Source organism: Nelumbo nucifera, chromosome 1 (genome assembly GCF_055504915.1).
Source record: "Nelumbo nucifera cultivar China Antique chromosome 1, China Antique-T2T, whole genome shotgun sequence".
NCBI lineage: Eukaryota > Viridiplantae > Streptophyta > Magnoliopsida > Proteales > Nelumbonaceae > Nelumbo > Nelumbo nucifera.
Genome location: NC_142649.1, coordinates 83,156,208 through 83,169,346, shown reverse-complemented (window position 1 = coordinate 83,169,346; position 13,139 = coordinate 83,156,208). Strand labels below are relative to the sequence as shown.

At 36.7% G+C, this 13,139-nt stretch overlaps 1 long non-coding RNA gene across 1 annotated transcript; it reads left to right on the top strand.

Moving 5' to 3' along the window:
- The first annotated feature begins 9,000 nt into the window (after positions 1-9,000).
- On the top strand, positions 9,001-10,798 carry LOC148803494 (uncharacterized). Its single transcript, XR_016081327.1, has 2 exons — positions 9,001-10,362; positions 10,456-10,798. It is a non-coding gene; the product is annotated as an uncharacterized LOC148803494 (long non-coding RNA).
- The last annotated feature ends 2,341 nt before the right edge of the window (positions 10,799-13,139 follow it).

The window sequence follows — 13,139 nt, the reverse complement described above, 5'->3', positions numbered from 1 at the left end:
TTCGATCAGATCGAGGTGGCAAGTATCTCTCTGACGAATTCAGGGACTACTTAAAGGACAATGGGATAGTATCATAATTAGCTCCTTCTGCTACACCACAACTTAACGGTGTTTCAGAGAGGAGGAATATGACCTTATTGGATATGGTCCGGTTGCTTCTCATACACTTAGAGTTACCCACATCCTTTTGGGGTCACGCATTAGAAACTGCGATTTACGTGCTAAATCGGGTTCCAACCAAATCGGTTCCGAATACTCCATATGAACTTTGGACCAGAAAGAAACCAAGTGTCAGACACTTGAAGATTTGGGGTTGTCCAGCACACGTTAAAAGAACGAGTGCAGACAAGTTGGAATCCAAGACCAGCCGTTGCCTATTTGTAGGCTACCCAAAAGGCTCTGTAGGTTACCTATTCTATGACCCAAGTGAGCAGAAAGTATTTTGCAGTCGAAATGCGCAATTCTTGGAAACCGATTACATTCTGGACACCCATCGTCAAGAAATTGTTCTTGATGAAGAGAGCACAGGAGCAGTGGGAGATGTCTCACAAGTTCCAAGTAGTGACCAACCTAAAAGATCCACTCGGGTATCCAGGCCACCAGTTCGCTATGGTTATGACCAGGATAGTTACCTAGTGGAAACCTTGACTAGTGAGGAGGATCCCGTGACTTACGCGGAAGCTATGTTGGACATAGATTCCCAGAAGTGGGTGGAGGCCATGAGAGCAGAGATGGACTCAATGGATACCAATGGAGTCTGGACTCTAGTAGATCCGCCCTCCGGGGTAAAAGCAATCGGTTGCAAATGGATTTACAAGAGGAAGAAGGGCCCCGATGGTAAGGTTGAGACCTTCAAAGCTCACCTGGTGGCGAAAGGGTACACTCAGAAAGAGGGCATCGATTATGAGGAAACCTTTTCGCATGTGGCCATGCTTAAATCCATTAGGATCCTGCTAGCTGTAGCAGCATACCATGATTATGAGATTTGGCAGATGGATGTCAAAACTGCATTCCTGAATGGAGATCTTACTGAAGATATCTATATGTAGCAGCCGCAAGGCTTCATTGCTGCAGGACAGGAAAACATGGTATGTAAACTTAACAGATCAATTTATGGACTTAAGCAAGCTTCTAGAAGTTGGAACATCCGTTTTAATTTTGCTGTCAAATCATTTGACTTCGAGCAGAATCCGGATGAACCCTGTGTCTACAGGAAGTACAGTGGAGATAAGGTTACCTTCTTGGTTCTGTATGTAGATGACATTCTACTCAAATGGAATGATGTAGGAATGTTAACTACGGTGAAAGTATGGCTATCATAGAAATTCTCCATGAAAGATCTTGGAGAAGCCTCCTATATACTGGGTCTTCGACTCTATAGAGATCAATCGAAGCGGATAATAGGATTATCCCAATCTGCTTACATTGACAAAATAGTCAAGAGATACAGCATGGAAAACTCCAAGAAAGGAAATGTTCCTTTCAGGCACGGAGCCACTCTCTCCAAGAAGATGTCTCCTAAGACTTCTGAGGAGATTGATGGCATGAAAGACGTTCCTTATGCCTCAGCCATAGGGAGCATCATGTATGCCATGCTGTGCACTCGTCCTGACATAGCTCAGACAGTGAATGTAGTAAGCAGATTTCAGGCCAACCCAGGGCAGGAGCATTGGACTGCTGTGAAAAACATACTTAAGTACCTTCAAAGGACAAAAGAGTTTTGTCTAGTATTCGACGGTAGCTCACTACAGATCCAATGGTATACAGATGCCGATTTCCAATCAGACCCAGATGATAGAAAGTCTACATCTGGATATGTTTTCACGATAGGATTGTGTGTTGTTTGCTGGAAAAGCAGCAAACAGGGGTCCACTACAGACTCCACGACCGAGGCCGAGTACATTGCTGCAAGTGAGGCTGCCAAAGAAGCCGTGTGGATGAAGAAGTTCGTTCACGAGTTGGGAGTAGTTCCGTCCAGCACATCACCCATCTCATTGTTGTGTGACAACAATGGAGCCATTGCTCAGGCTAAGGAGCCACGAGCCCACTCGAAGTCGAAGCACATCGAGAGGAAGTACCACATACTGCGGGAGATTGTTGGTAGAGGGGACATCCTAATTCAGAAGGTAGCGTCAGCGGAAAATGTAGCAGACCCATTGACAAAGCCACTATCAGAGAAAGTGTTTGAGAAACATGTGGAAAGCATGAGACTCCGGCTAGTACCTGATTGGACCTAAGTGCAAGTGGGAGCTGTTAGACAGTTTTGTATGCCCTTAGCTTCAATCAGAATGATGTACTTTATGAGTTTATTGTAAATGAATAAAAGTGCATATTTGATTCATGTTCCCTTGGTATGTTTCTGTGTAATACCCTTAAACTGGACACTTAATGAGACTCGTGTTAGTTTAGAATGTTCACAGCCAGTGGGTCAGACTGGGGAGACCTATCTTGACAAGGCTGACACTGTGGTGCCACCAAGTCGGTTGGGGTGGCCTGTCTCAGCTGCCAGGGTGAGACCCTAGGCACATACAGTGTAGGATTAATTGAATCTTTGAACAGGACCAGATTTCCAGTATTGCCCTGGACCTTAGAGATTGTTGGGCAAAATTGGAAAGTTACACTCGACCCCTAGACTCGATTATGATACTGCACTAGGTGTCGGATTGGGCTGTCTTTGATATACCAATCAGTGAGATCCTTAGCGGGGGTCAAAACCTGGGTATGTTGGGACAGTCCGAGAATTCATTTGAGTGGGTGATCATAGTGACAGGATCAGCCCCTTTGTTGGATAAAGGTAATGATCGGGGATGCACTCTCACCGATGGAAACCAAGACTACCGGCAACCGATTTCAACCGTTGAGATTTGTTTTGCAAAGTATATTTTATATGAGATATAAAAGTATATATATTATGGTTTCTAAAATGTTTGCAAGAATGTTTTAATTCTCGGGATCCATATAAATGGAGAGTGCAACACTGTTCCTTGCAGCCGAGGGAGAAGTCCTCTCTTGTCGAGCAGTGTGTGATCATTATGGGCTGAGAGGTTGAGTATAAGACCATTGAGGATAATACCTGATGGGCTAATCTTGCATCTGCCCACAGTCCTCGGTGTTATAAGGTGGCTTGTCCTAGGGACCACTTAGGGTAAGTGTTGGGCCCATAGAGCCCATTCGATGGGTTTCAAGGGGTGCACTGTCTTTAACAGTGTATTCGGCCAGGCCTTGTAACAAAAGCTGGGCCAAACCCATGTGGCTGATGTGTAGATCAATGCTTGGGTCCCACGCCATACAAGGAAGCCCAACTGGGCAGCAGTTAGGAAGGATAAGTGAGCACATAAGCTAAATGGGCCTAAAGCCCATTTTGAACTGGGCTATTCATTTAGTTAATTAAAGGGGTGAATTATGAGATGGATTAGCAGATAGGATAGGGTCTTAATCCTATCCACTCAGAGAGTCTAGATCTGAATATGATTCAGATCTAGAAACCTCCTAATGAGATTAGGGGAAAGCTAATCTAATCTGCAGATAAGATAAGGGTTTATCCCTATCACCTAAAGAGAAGTCTTATCCAAATATGATTTGGATAAGCTGCTCCTAATTGGATTAGGAGCTGATCTTTTAGGTTAACAAAAGAAGGGGGCGACAGCCTAAGAGACACACATCAGATTTCCTTTAGTGCTGAAAACAAGAAGAGAGAATTCTGCACCCTGCGAATACTCTCTTGCCGCCTTCCTGTTCTTGGCGCCCTGTTTGCCAGTTCGATCTCTAGTTGTGGGAGAAGTCAAGATTGGATCTTGACATTAGTTCTTTAAGAAAGGATTGAAAGGAAGTTGTGCTCACGTACCATCCTACTGATTCTTGCGAAGGACAGAGTTCTTGGAGAAGAACACTGCTGATTCTGCTCCATCTTGCACTGCGCCATCTTCAGTGGGAGCAGTTTTTGGATCCTTCCTTGGGCGTGAACACCTCCGTTGGGAGATACTACTTCTCTGTATCAGGTATAATTCCCTCATACTCCTTTTGGTTCAGATCTGATTCAGTTTAAGGTTCAAGAATGATCATTGAAAATATGATTTTCTAAATAGGGAATGCGATTCCTAGTCGAAGGGAGAGAAAAATTTTTGAAATTCGCCCCCTTATTCCACAATCTTTGGGTGTCCATAGGATAGATCTCTCATCCCTTCGCCCCCTTACCTCGATGATAGAACCGATGAGTTTTACATCGATAATTTCAATGTATAATTTACATCGACTATCGGAGTAAATAAAAATGAAGGTGGAGTTATCGGTGTAAAATTACATGTTTATCAAAATGTGTAAAATTACATGCTTAAGGAATAACTCATAACCTACTTGATCACTTATCACTAAAAGGCAAAATAATCAGCCATTGAGCTCAGTGAATTCAATTATCAAGACGCTCAGTCAAAATAGTACTAAACACAAATACACTCGTAGCCTACCATTCTATTTGGGGATTTGTGGAAATTTCTACCCTGAACTTTGGGGTGGTGTCAAGTTAGTAATCAAACATTTAAATGTGTCACTATAGTACCTAAATTTTTAAGAAGTGTTAAAGTTGGTCTCTGCCGTTAATTGATTATTAGTTATCTGTTGAAAATGTCAAAATTACCCTTCAAAAGAAGATATTGTTCATTGTTTTCTTCCTTGAAACTGAACCGTTTGAGATGCTTGAGATTCTATGCTAATGAAGTCATTGTCTTCTACCTTTAGATCTAGAATACATTATTGTCTAATTATTTCTTTACTTTCAGTTATTGTTTCCCTCTATTATATTTCATGTTTTTCTCTATTTTTCTTTGAAGATAATCGGTTCAGTCTCAAGGTAGAAAACAATGAACAATGTCATCTTTTGAATGGTAGTTTTGACATTTTCAACAAATAACTGACGGTTGGTTAACAGGGACCAACTTGATACTTTGAAAGTTTAGGTACTACAGTGACACGTTTGAAAGTTTCGGTACTAACTTGACACTACCCCCAAAGTTCAGGGTACTAAAGTGAAATTTTCCCAAAAAAAAAAAAAAAAACATGAGATGTGCCCGAATCAATTCAATAATATGAAAGTGACGTATCATGTGATGTGGATTGTGGAAGGTGCCAAACTACTTAGTGGGTATTTTGTAAAGTGTTTAGCTAGTTGGTTGTAGCGGGGACTTGACATCAAGTGCCACCTTCACTATATCTCAAGGTTTTTAAAACCGAACCGAACAATGAACCGATCAGGGGTCTGGTTCTCGGGTAAAATGGTCTGATCATTCAAATTGAATAGATGCCTCATTCTGACAAAAAAAAAAACGACCAAGCCATTGAATGGTTTGACTGCTCAGGTCAACGGTTTGCTGACCAAATCAACGATTTTTGGGGAAATAACGATTCTAGGGTAAAAATGGAACTAGTCAGGCCCGGTTTTTCTAGTCCCACTGTCCGATCCGGTCCGGTTCTGAAAACCATGCTATATCTGATGAGGAATGGGAGACCCTAGCCCAAGGTAGGGCATGTAATCAGATTGAAATCATCTAAATTCGAGATTTATCTGATGAGGAATTAATGGCATTGGCATCTGAATCTGGTCTGAAATCTCATGGGATGCATGAATAATGCATCTGGGTCCAACTCCGATTGGATTTTTTGGATTTTTAATTTCATCCGATATTGATGAACGGAGGCCCCGTTTGGTTCGCGTGAATGGGGTCTGGAATCGGAATCAAAATGGGCTATTCCGGTTCCAACTATTTGGTTGGGTGAAATCGGAATTTCATTCTTATTCCTGCTAGAATGGCATTCCCACATTTGAGGGAATGGCCATTCCCTGCCTCTCTCTTGGGAATGAAATCCTATTCCTAGTTTCTACTTATTCCATTTCCCATTCCCATTTCTGTCTGAACCAAACAGACTACGGAAATGGACCATTCCGATTCCAATTCCAATTCTAACTGTAAACCAAATGGACCCTTAGTCTAGGCCTAATATAAATTTAACTTTTTATTCAAAACAAGGCTTTAAAATTTATATTGAAAACAATACTTAAAAGTTCAATGAAAACGAACAAAGGCTTTAATATATTATACTATATAATTATATTATTTAAAATATATTAATATAAATTATACATTGGAATTGGATTTTTATCAGATTGGATGGGGATATATCTGATTTGATTTGATTTTCAATCGAATTATAGTTGTCCCATCTGAAATTATATATGGCTTATCTGAACTGGAGATAATTGAATCAGATGTTGGATCAGTCTATCAAGTTTTGGGTATCATTGATGGGCTTATCTAGGGGTGCAAGTTGGGATGAATTATGTCGGATCAAGTTCAATCCTAACCTAATTCCAAGCTATTGAACCCCAAACTTGGGTTGGGATGGGATCAGATTGAGTTCAGGTTGGATTTAAGTTATTAGCATCTCTACTTTCTTTTGCCAAATGTTCTTATAGCTAGACTCAAGGGCTCAGGTTAATTCAATTTTAATTTTATTATCTGTGAAAAGAAAAACATAATGATAACGTTTAAGGAAAAAGTTTGCCTTCAAACTTAAAATATTTGCCATACATATATACATAATGACTTGCAGCAAAAAATAAATAAATAACACATTTATACTTTTCTGGATGCATAATTGATTATACATACATATATGTATTTACATACATGAATACATGTTTATATAATATTTAGACGTATAATTAGGAAGTTAAGTTGGGTTTGGGCTAACCCAGCCCAAGTTGCAGCCCTAACTACCCCCCTCCCCATGAATTCAATATAAGGAGTCTGAATCTGCTACTTACAATTGCACATGGGGAACATCTTGTCATTCATAGGAGAGATGTGTTTTAATACACGGCATTAATGTCTTATAACCAACTATACACGGCAGTAATGTCTTATAACCAACTGATGGTGACTTAATTGAGATAGGATTGCCTTCTAAAAAATATTGAGATAGGATTGGCTGAATACAGTAGCTGTTCAGTAGACTGTGGAACCAATAATATTTCTCCACACATGGTACCCACAGCCATTCAACCACTCATCATGGGTTCCATGTATTTGATCATTGGTTCCACAGCCCACTTGCATGGGTGAATTTGAGTAGCAGATCCGATTTCTGAAATAACCATTGATTTGATGGTTAGAGTTGCCTTGTTAGAGGATGTTTGTCAATGTAAGTGGTTTTCTTTTCTAAAACAAAGATAACTCACACCCGTCTCGACCTTTTTTTCCCTTGGCTCCAAGGGGCTACACAACACGGGTAGTCCATCTCCAAACCCATAAACCGCCAGCCTAGGTGCAAGCGGGATTCAATCCTACATCTCCACTACAACCAGTGGGAGACCTTATCAACCAGCCAGTTGGGACCTTATAATTCCATCTAAACCTAAATAAGTGAAATATTGGACTGAGGTTGCTAGGAGTGCAAGTTGGGTGGACTGGACCAGGTTTAAGCTCAACCCAAGCCCAAATCCTGAGAATCGGGCCTAAGGCCCAAGCCCAACTTGAGCCCAAGGTCAAGTCCAAACTGAAATTTGAAATTTGATATTTTGATGCACTCAAGTTGGGCTCGGGTTGGCCAATCAGTCCACACTAGAATTTAATATGTATGTCTACATGTATTCTTTACCCCTATATATTATATATATATATATATATATAGAGAGAGAGAGAGAGAGAGAGAGAGAGAGAGAGAGAGAGAGAGAAAAGTGTGAATACAATGTGAAATTTTTTTTGGACTAAAATTACTCTCTACTTCTTTGTTTGAAAAAGGGTATAAAAGCCATTTTATTATATCTTTAAAGCTAGCTTTAATAGTTACTAAAATGCCTATAATTGTATATTTAGTCCATTTCTAATGGTAAGATTGAAAATGTAATTTCAATTATTATTTCTCACCTCATTTAATCCTCTCTCATTAAGTCTTGTACTTAAATTAGTAACTCCCATTTTCTCTTATTAAATTAGATATGTGTCAATATTTTTAATAATATAAACCCATATATTTTAAAATTGAATAAAAAACAAAACTATTTTTAATCTAAGTGGTGACTAAGCAATTCAACCATCCGAATCAAATTGATCAACCCATGTAAGTTATAATTAGGTAATAAAATTTTTAAAATAGAAATAAATATAGAAACTTACAAAAATATAGAAAATATTAGACACATTTTATGATATTTTTATTAATTAAATTAAAAAAATAAGTGTAATAAACAAGAATTATTTTTATTAGTAATAAAAATGAAATACATAATTTAAAACTAACCCAAAATGAAATTATTTTACTGTTTGACAAAGATCAATAGTTCAAATTTTGGGTCAAACATGTTCACTTTTAATGTCATAAATAAATAATAAAAGTTAATAAAATATAAAAAAACATAACTTTTGTAAAAAAAACATTTAGGCACATGTATAATATCAAATATTTATCATATTAAACAAAAAGTAACTGTGACATATTAGAATTATTTTTACACACAAAATTACAGAAAAGTTATAGAAAAAATTGAACACATCTATAATTCTATATTTGTACTACTATTAAAAATACGAATAAGATTGTAAAGCTTTCTTTTGACTAAAATACTCATTTTTGAATTTAGTCCCTATTTAATTATATGTTTAAATTATAAATTGAACTATTACTTTTCATCCCATTCAATTCTCTTTATTTAAATCTTATATTTATTTTTGATAAATGAACAAGAAAAGATATACAAAAAAAAAAATTTACAAAAAGAAGAATCTAACCAAACAAGTAGGCCAATCAATGATACTTGAAACTTTTACAACTCTATCCAATTATCATGTATTTGGATAAGGTGTTTATGTGATCATATTTGAATTTTCAATCTGCATCTTATTAATAATAAAACACAAAAAAATAAATAAAAATATATAAAATTTATAAAAATTTTAGATACATTATTACTATTATTATTATCATTTATAATTACCATGTGCAAAGCATGTGCACACTTATTAGTGTATATATGTACATAGTTGGGGTGGGCTCAGGACCAAAAGTCCAAAGCCAACCCATATAAAATTGTAGGCCAAGTCAGTCCAGCCTCAAGTTGGCCCTAGCTATGGTTGGAAATAGCCCAACCACTTTATCCAAACTTTTGTGGTTCAAGTAAGTCCAATTTCTCCCGAATCCAACTAGTGTATGTTTTATACAGTACTCAAACATCCAATTTCTCTTAAACCAGACGTACCCATGTCATATATAATACTAGTTGGCCCCTAAAAGAAAGGATAAATTTCTTAAACTACTCTTATGAGTTAATCAACTAAGTGTACCTTATTGTTTTAAAATTGACTAAGGCTACCCCTGAAAATTACTTAAAATATTGACGGAAGAGCTGAAATATCAATTTTGCTCTTCAATCAAATTCGAAGCTCCTTTCGTTCCTCTTCTAGGTTTACGACGCTTTACGAGAGTTCGAAGCTCCTCCGTTCTTATTCTAAGTTTCCTAAGCTTTACCGAAATTAGTGTTCTTATTCTAAGTTTCCTAAGCTTTACCGAAATTAGTCTCAAGGAGAACCACCGGCAAAATCGCACCGCCCCCGGAAGTTGCCTGACCCCTCTCGCTCTGACCCTGACCGGAGAACTTGTAATCGTTTGGTGTCTTCAACGAAACAGGAGGAGACGTAGAGAGAGAGACGTCGTCACTTTGTGGTTAGGGTCTTGGATTCGAGACGACACCGCTGCTAGGAGTTGCAGCGGCGGTGCAAGAAAGCGAAGAAGAGGGTTTGATTGCAAAGAAGACGATGAGTAACTGGGTTTGCTTCAGGACAGGCGTTTGATTGCAAAGAAGACGAAGAAGAGGGTTCGCTTTAGGACAGGGGACAACAGTTCAATTGCATAGAAGACGAAGAAGAGGAGAGAGAGCCCTGTTCGGTTTGTTCGATAGTAGAGAAGACGAATAAGAGGAGAGAGAAAGATAGAGCCTAGCAGAGTTGTTTGGTTTTGTTCGACTGCAGAGAAGGCGAAGAAGAGAGAGAAATCCCTGTTCGGTTTATTCGATTGAGAAGGCGAAGAAGAGATAAATCCCTGTTCGATTGCAAGCTCTCCACCTCACTTCGCCGCTGCATCTCTAGTTCAGTCGGTGAGGTGCTTACAGATGTCGTCGGTGATGAGGTACTACAACACAGCAGTTGTCACCGCCAAACCCTCTCTCCCCCACCTCACCTCGCCGCTGTATCTCTGGTTCAGTCGGTGAGGTACTTATAGTTGTCACCGGTTATGAGATACTACAACACAACAGTTGTCGCCGCTAAACCCTCCCTCCCCCACCTTGCCTCGCCTACCTCATCTCGGGTTCAGTCGGTGAGATTCAAGAAGCTGAAAAACATTATGGTTTTTAAATTCTGAAACAACAGATAATCAGGAAGCAAGTCTGCTGACTGCAATCTTTAACAGATCTTCAGGAGCTCTGGCTTTGCTGCAGAACATTCGGCTATTCCTTTCAGACCACAGAGAAACTAGGATGATGGCAAGAATTATTTTCCACACCAGCTTCCCTTTCTTAGTCAGACCAGAAATCTTACAACTGCTTACAGTTCGAACACTCGGCTATTCCTTTCACCGGGTTCAGTCGGTGAGGTGTTTACAGTTCGAACACAGTAGTCGGTGATGAGGTTCGAAACTGGGCTTAATCGGAAAAACCTCTGTAATACCACGGATTCGAAGTGTTTAGAACGGTTTAGATGGAATGTTAACTGTAGGGGAAGTTTTAGGTAATTTTCAAAAACAGTAAGAGCCATTTTAGTCAATTTTCAAATAATTTTTAAATAGTAAAGGTAGACCTAGTTAATTAACTAAACCATTTAAGAAATTGTGGTAGAAACTTTATGACAATATCGTACATCAATTGGGCCAAGTGGTGCTAAGTCCAAACCAAACTATTTTGGGTTACGAGTTATTAGATAAATTTGTGTTAATTATAATTATTTATCCTAATTCTTATATTTTTATTACTTTGAAACGTGACATACATGCTTTGCTAAGCGACTTTCAGAGAGGAGTCTTAGGACATTTCCAATTGGGCTAAATTGAACCATATACATCTTTGCATTATTCTTGCATTATGTATTGTCTAATAAATTAAAAAAGTGAAAAATCTAGGAGGAATTAGGGAGAGGGAAAGTTACTTTTTTATTAAGTTAAATTAGAAAAACAATTTTTATTAATTTTAATTAAATTATATTTTTATTAATTTGTTTCAATTTTAACTAATAAAATAATTTTTGTTAAGTTTGCTAACATATTTTTGTTGTTTTTAATTTTGTTAATTTTTACTAGTTATTTGAATTTTTAACTTTTTATAAAATTTATAAAATTAATTTTACTAATTTTAGAGTAAGATAATAAAACTAAGTTATTTAATTTAGTTAAATTAATAAGTTAATTGTGTAAAGTAAGTTGGTGATTTTGAATTTTCCCTTAATTCAATTTTTCAATTACTTTTTGATTTTTAATATTTTTCTCAAAAAATATTACTTTTAATGTATGATTTTTTTGTTATTTTGACCAAAATTTTCTCTTATGCTATTAGTTAATTAAAAAAAATTAACTTTCTATTTTTTGTTGTTTTGTATTTTTTAGAAAAATACTTTATTTTATTTGTTTTTCTATTAACTAATAAAATTGTTAATAATTTTCCATGTTATGTTCCCTTATTTTTCTGATTTTTTATATTTTTTAATTAATAAAATTATTTTTTAGTAAACAATTCTCTTATTTGCTCATTTTATTTTCAAAATTGCATAACCAAGTTGGACAGAACAAACCAAATCAATTCAGTTTAATATGAATTGGTAATTGAAGCTAGCAGGTTGGATGGTTTTTACGTATTCAAAATAACCTGACCCATGAACTTTGTCTTCTTGATGCGCAGTTATTTTTGGCCCCCCTGATTCAATTCTTTTACTTTCTTCTCTTGGAAAATTGGCGAAAGTAGAGAAACAACCTAATCCTTTTGATCTACCACTTAATGCTTCCAAAACTTAAGTTCGCTACAATGGAGTAAACAAGTCATGTTCATAGATTATTTTAGAAATTAGCAATGAAATTTTCACATAATTTATAAAAAAATAGTGAACTTTTTATTTTTTTGAAAATATAATAGAAAAATATTGTATTCAAAATTTAATTAATAGGAAAAATAATATTTTAGCAAAACATGTTAATAAATAGTGGGGCTGCAACGGGACCAAATTAGGTCGGGTTGAGGCCAACCCTAACCAACCCTACGTTTTAAACACACAACCCTGACCCTAACTAAATTCCTTCAACCCTAAGACAACCCAACCCAACCCAACCCAAAGTCAATTTCAGGTTGTGTTGGGCTCGGGTTGTGCTCAACCCAACTTTCTTCCCATCCCTTAAAATCTCATAGAACTTCTAAATCTCAAATCTTAATTCAATTTCATTAAATATATTAATCCTATGTTTTATTAGTATTTGTTTGTTAATGTTTTTATTAGTTATTTTAGTACAAAATTCAGAAAAATAAGTGTTTAAAATGATTACAGTTTTATTATGAGTTATGATTTATGATAAATCTTTTATGGACTACAAGCTATGGACAGCATAGATAGGAAATGAAGAATAAAATATTCAAAAAACATAAAATATATTATTAAGGTTTTAGTCTTTTCGATTAGGATTAAGTGAAGTGATTATCTTAAAAGAAAGACATTATATGGTAGGGGCCATACAACTATCATGCGTTTAAACAAATTGGTGGAACCCAACTCAATTTTAGGGGCCATACCCTAACCCGGACCCAACTCAATTTTTCGGATTGAGTTCGGGTCAACCCGACATAATTAATAGCATTTCAGGACTTAATTTCTAAAAATTTGTATTATAGATTTAGAAGACCAAACTAGTCAATCAAGATTTATTCAAATTGGTAAGTAAAAATTTATATTTTCTTGACTCATCTTCTTACCGTAGTATTTGCCAAATTTCAACATTAATACAAATAGTGATTAGTGGAACCCACAACATCTTAGAGAGATTTTATAATAAATATATTAAAATGTTATTTGAGTAGGGTCAATACTTGGGAAACTTTATAAAAAATGAATGGTTTTTTG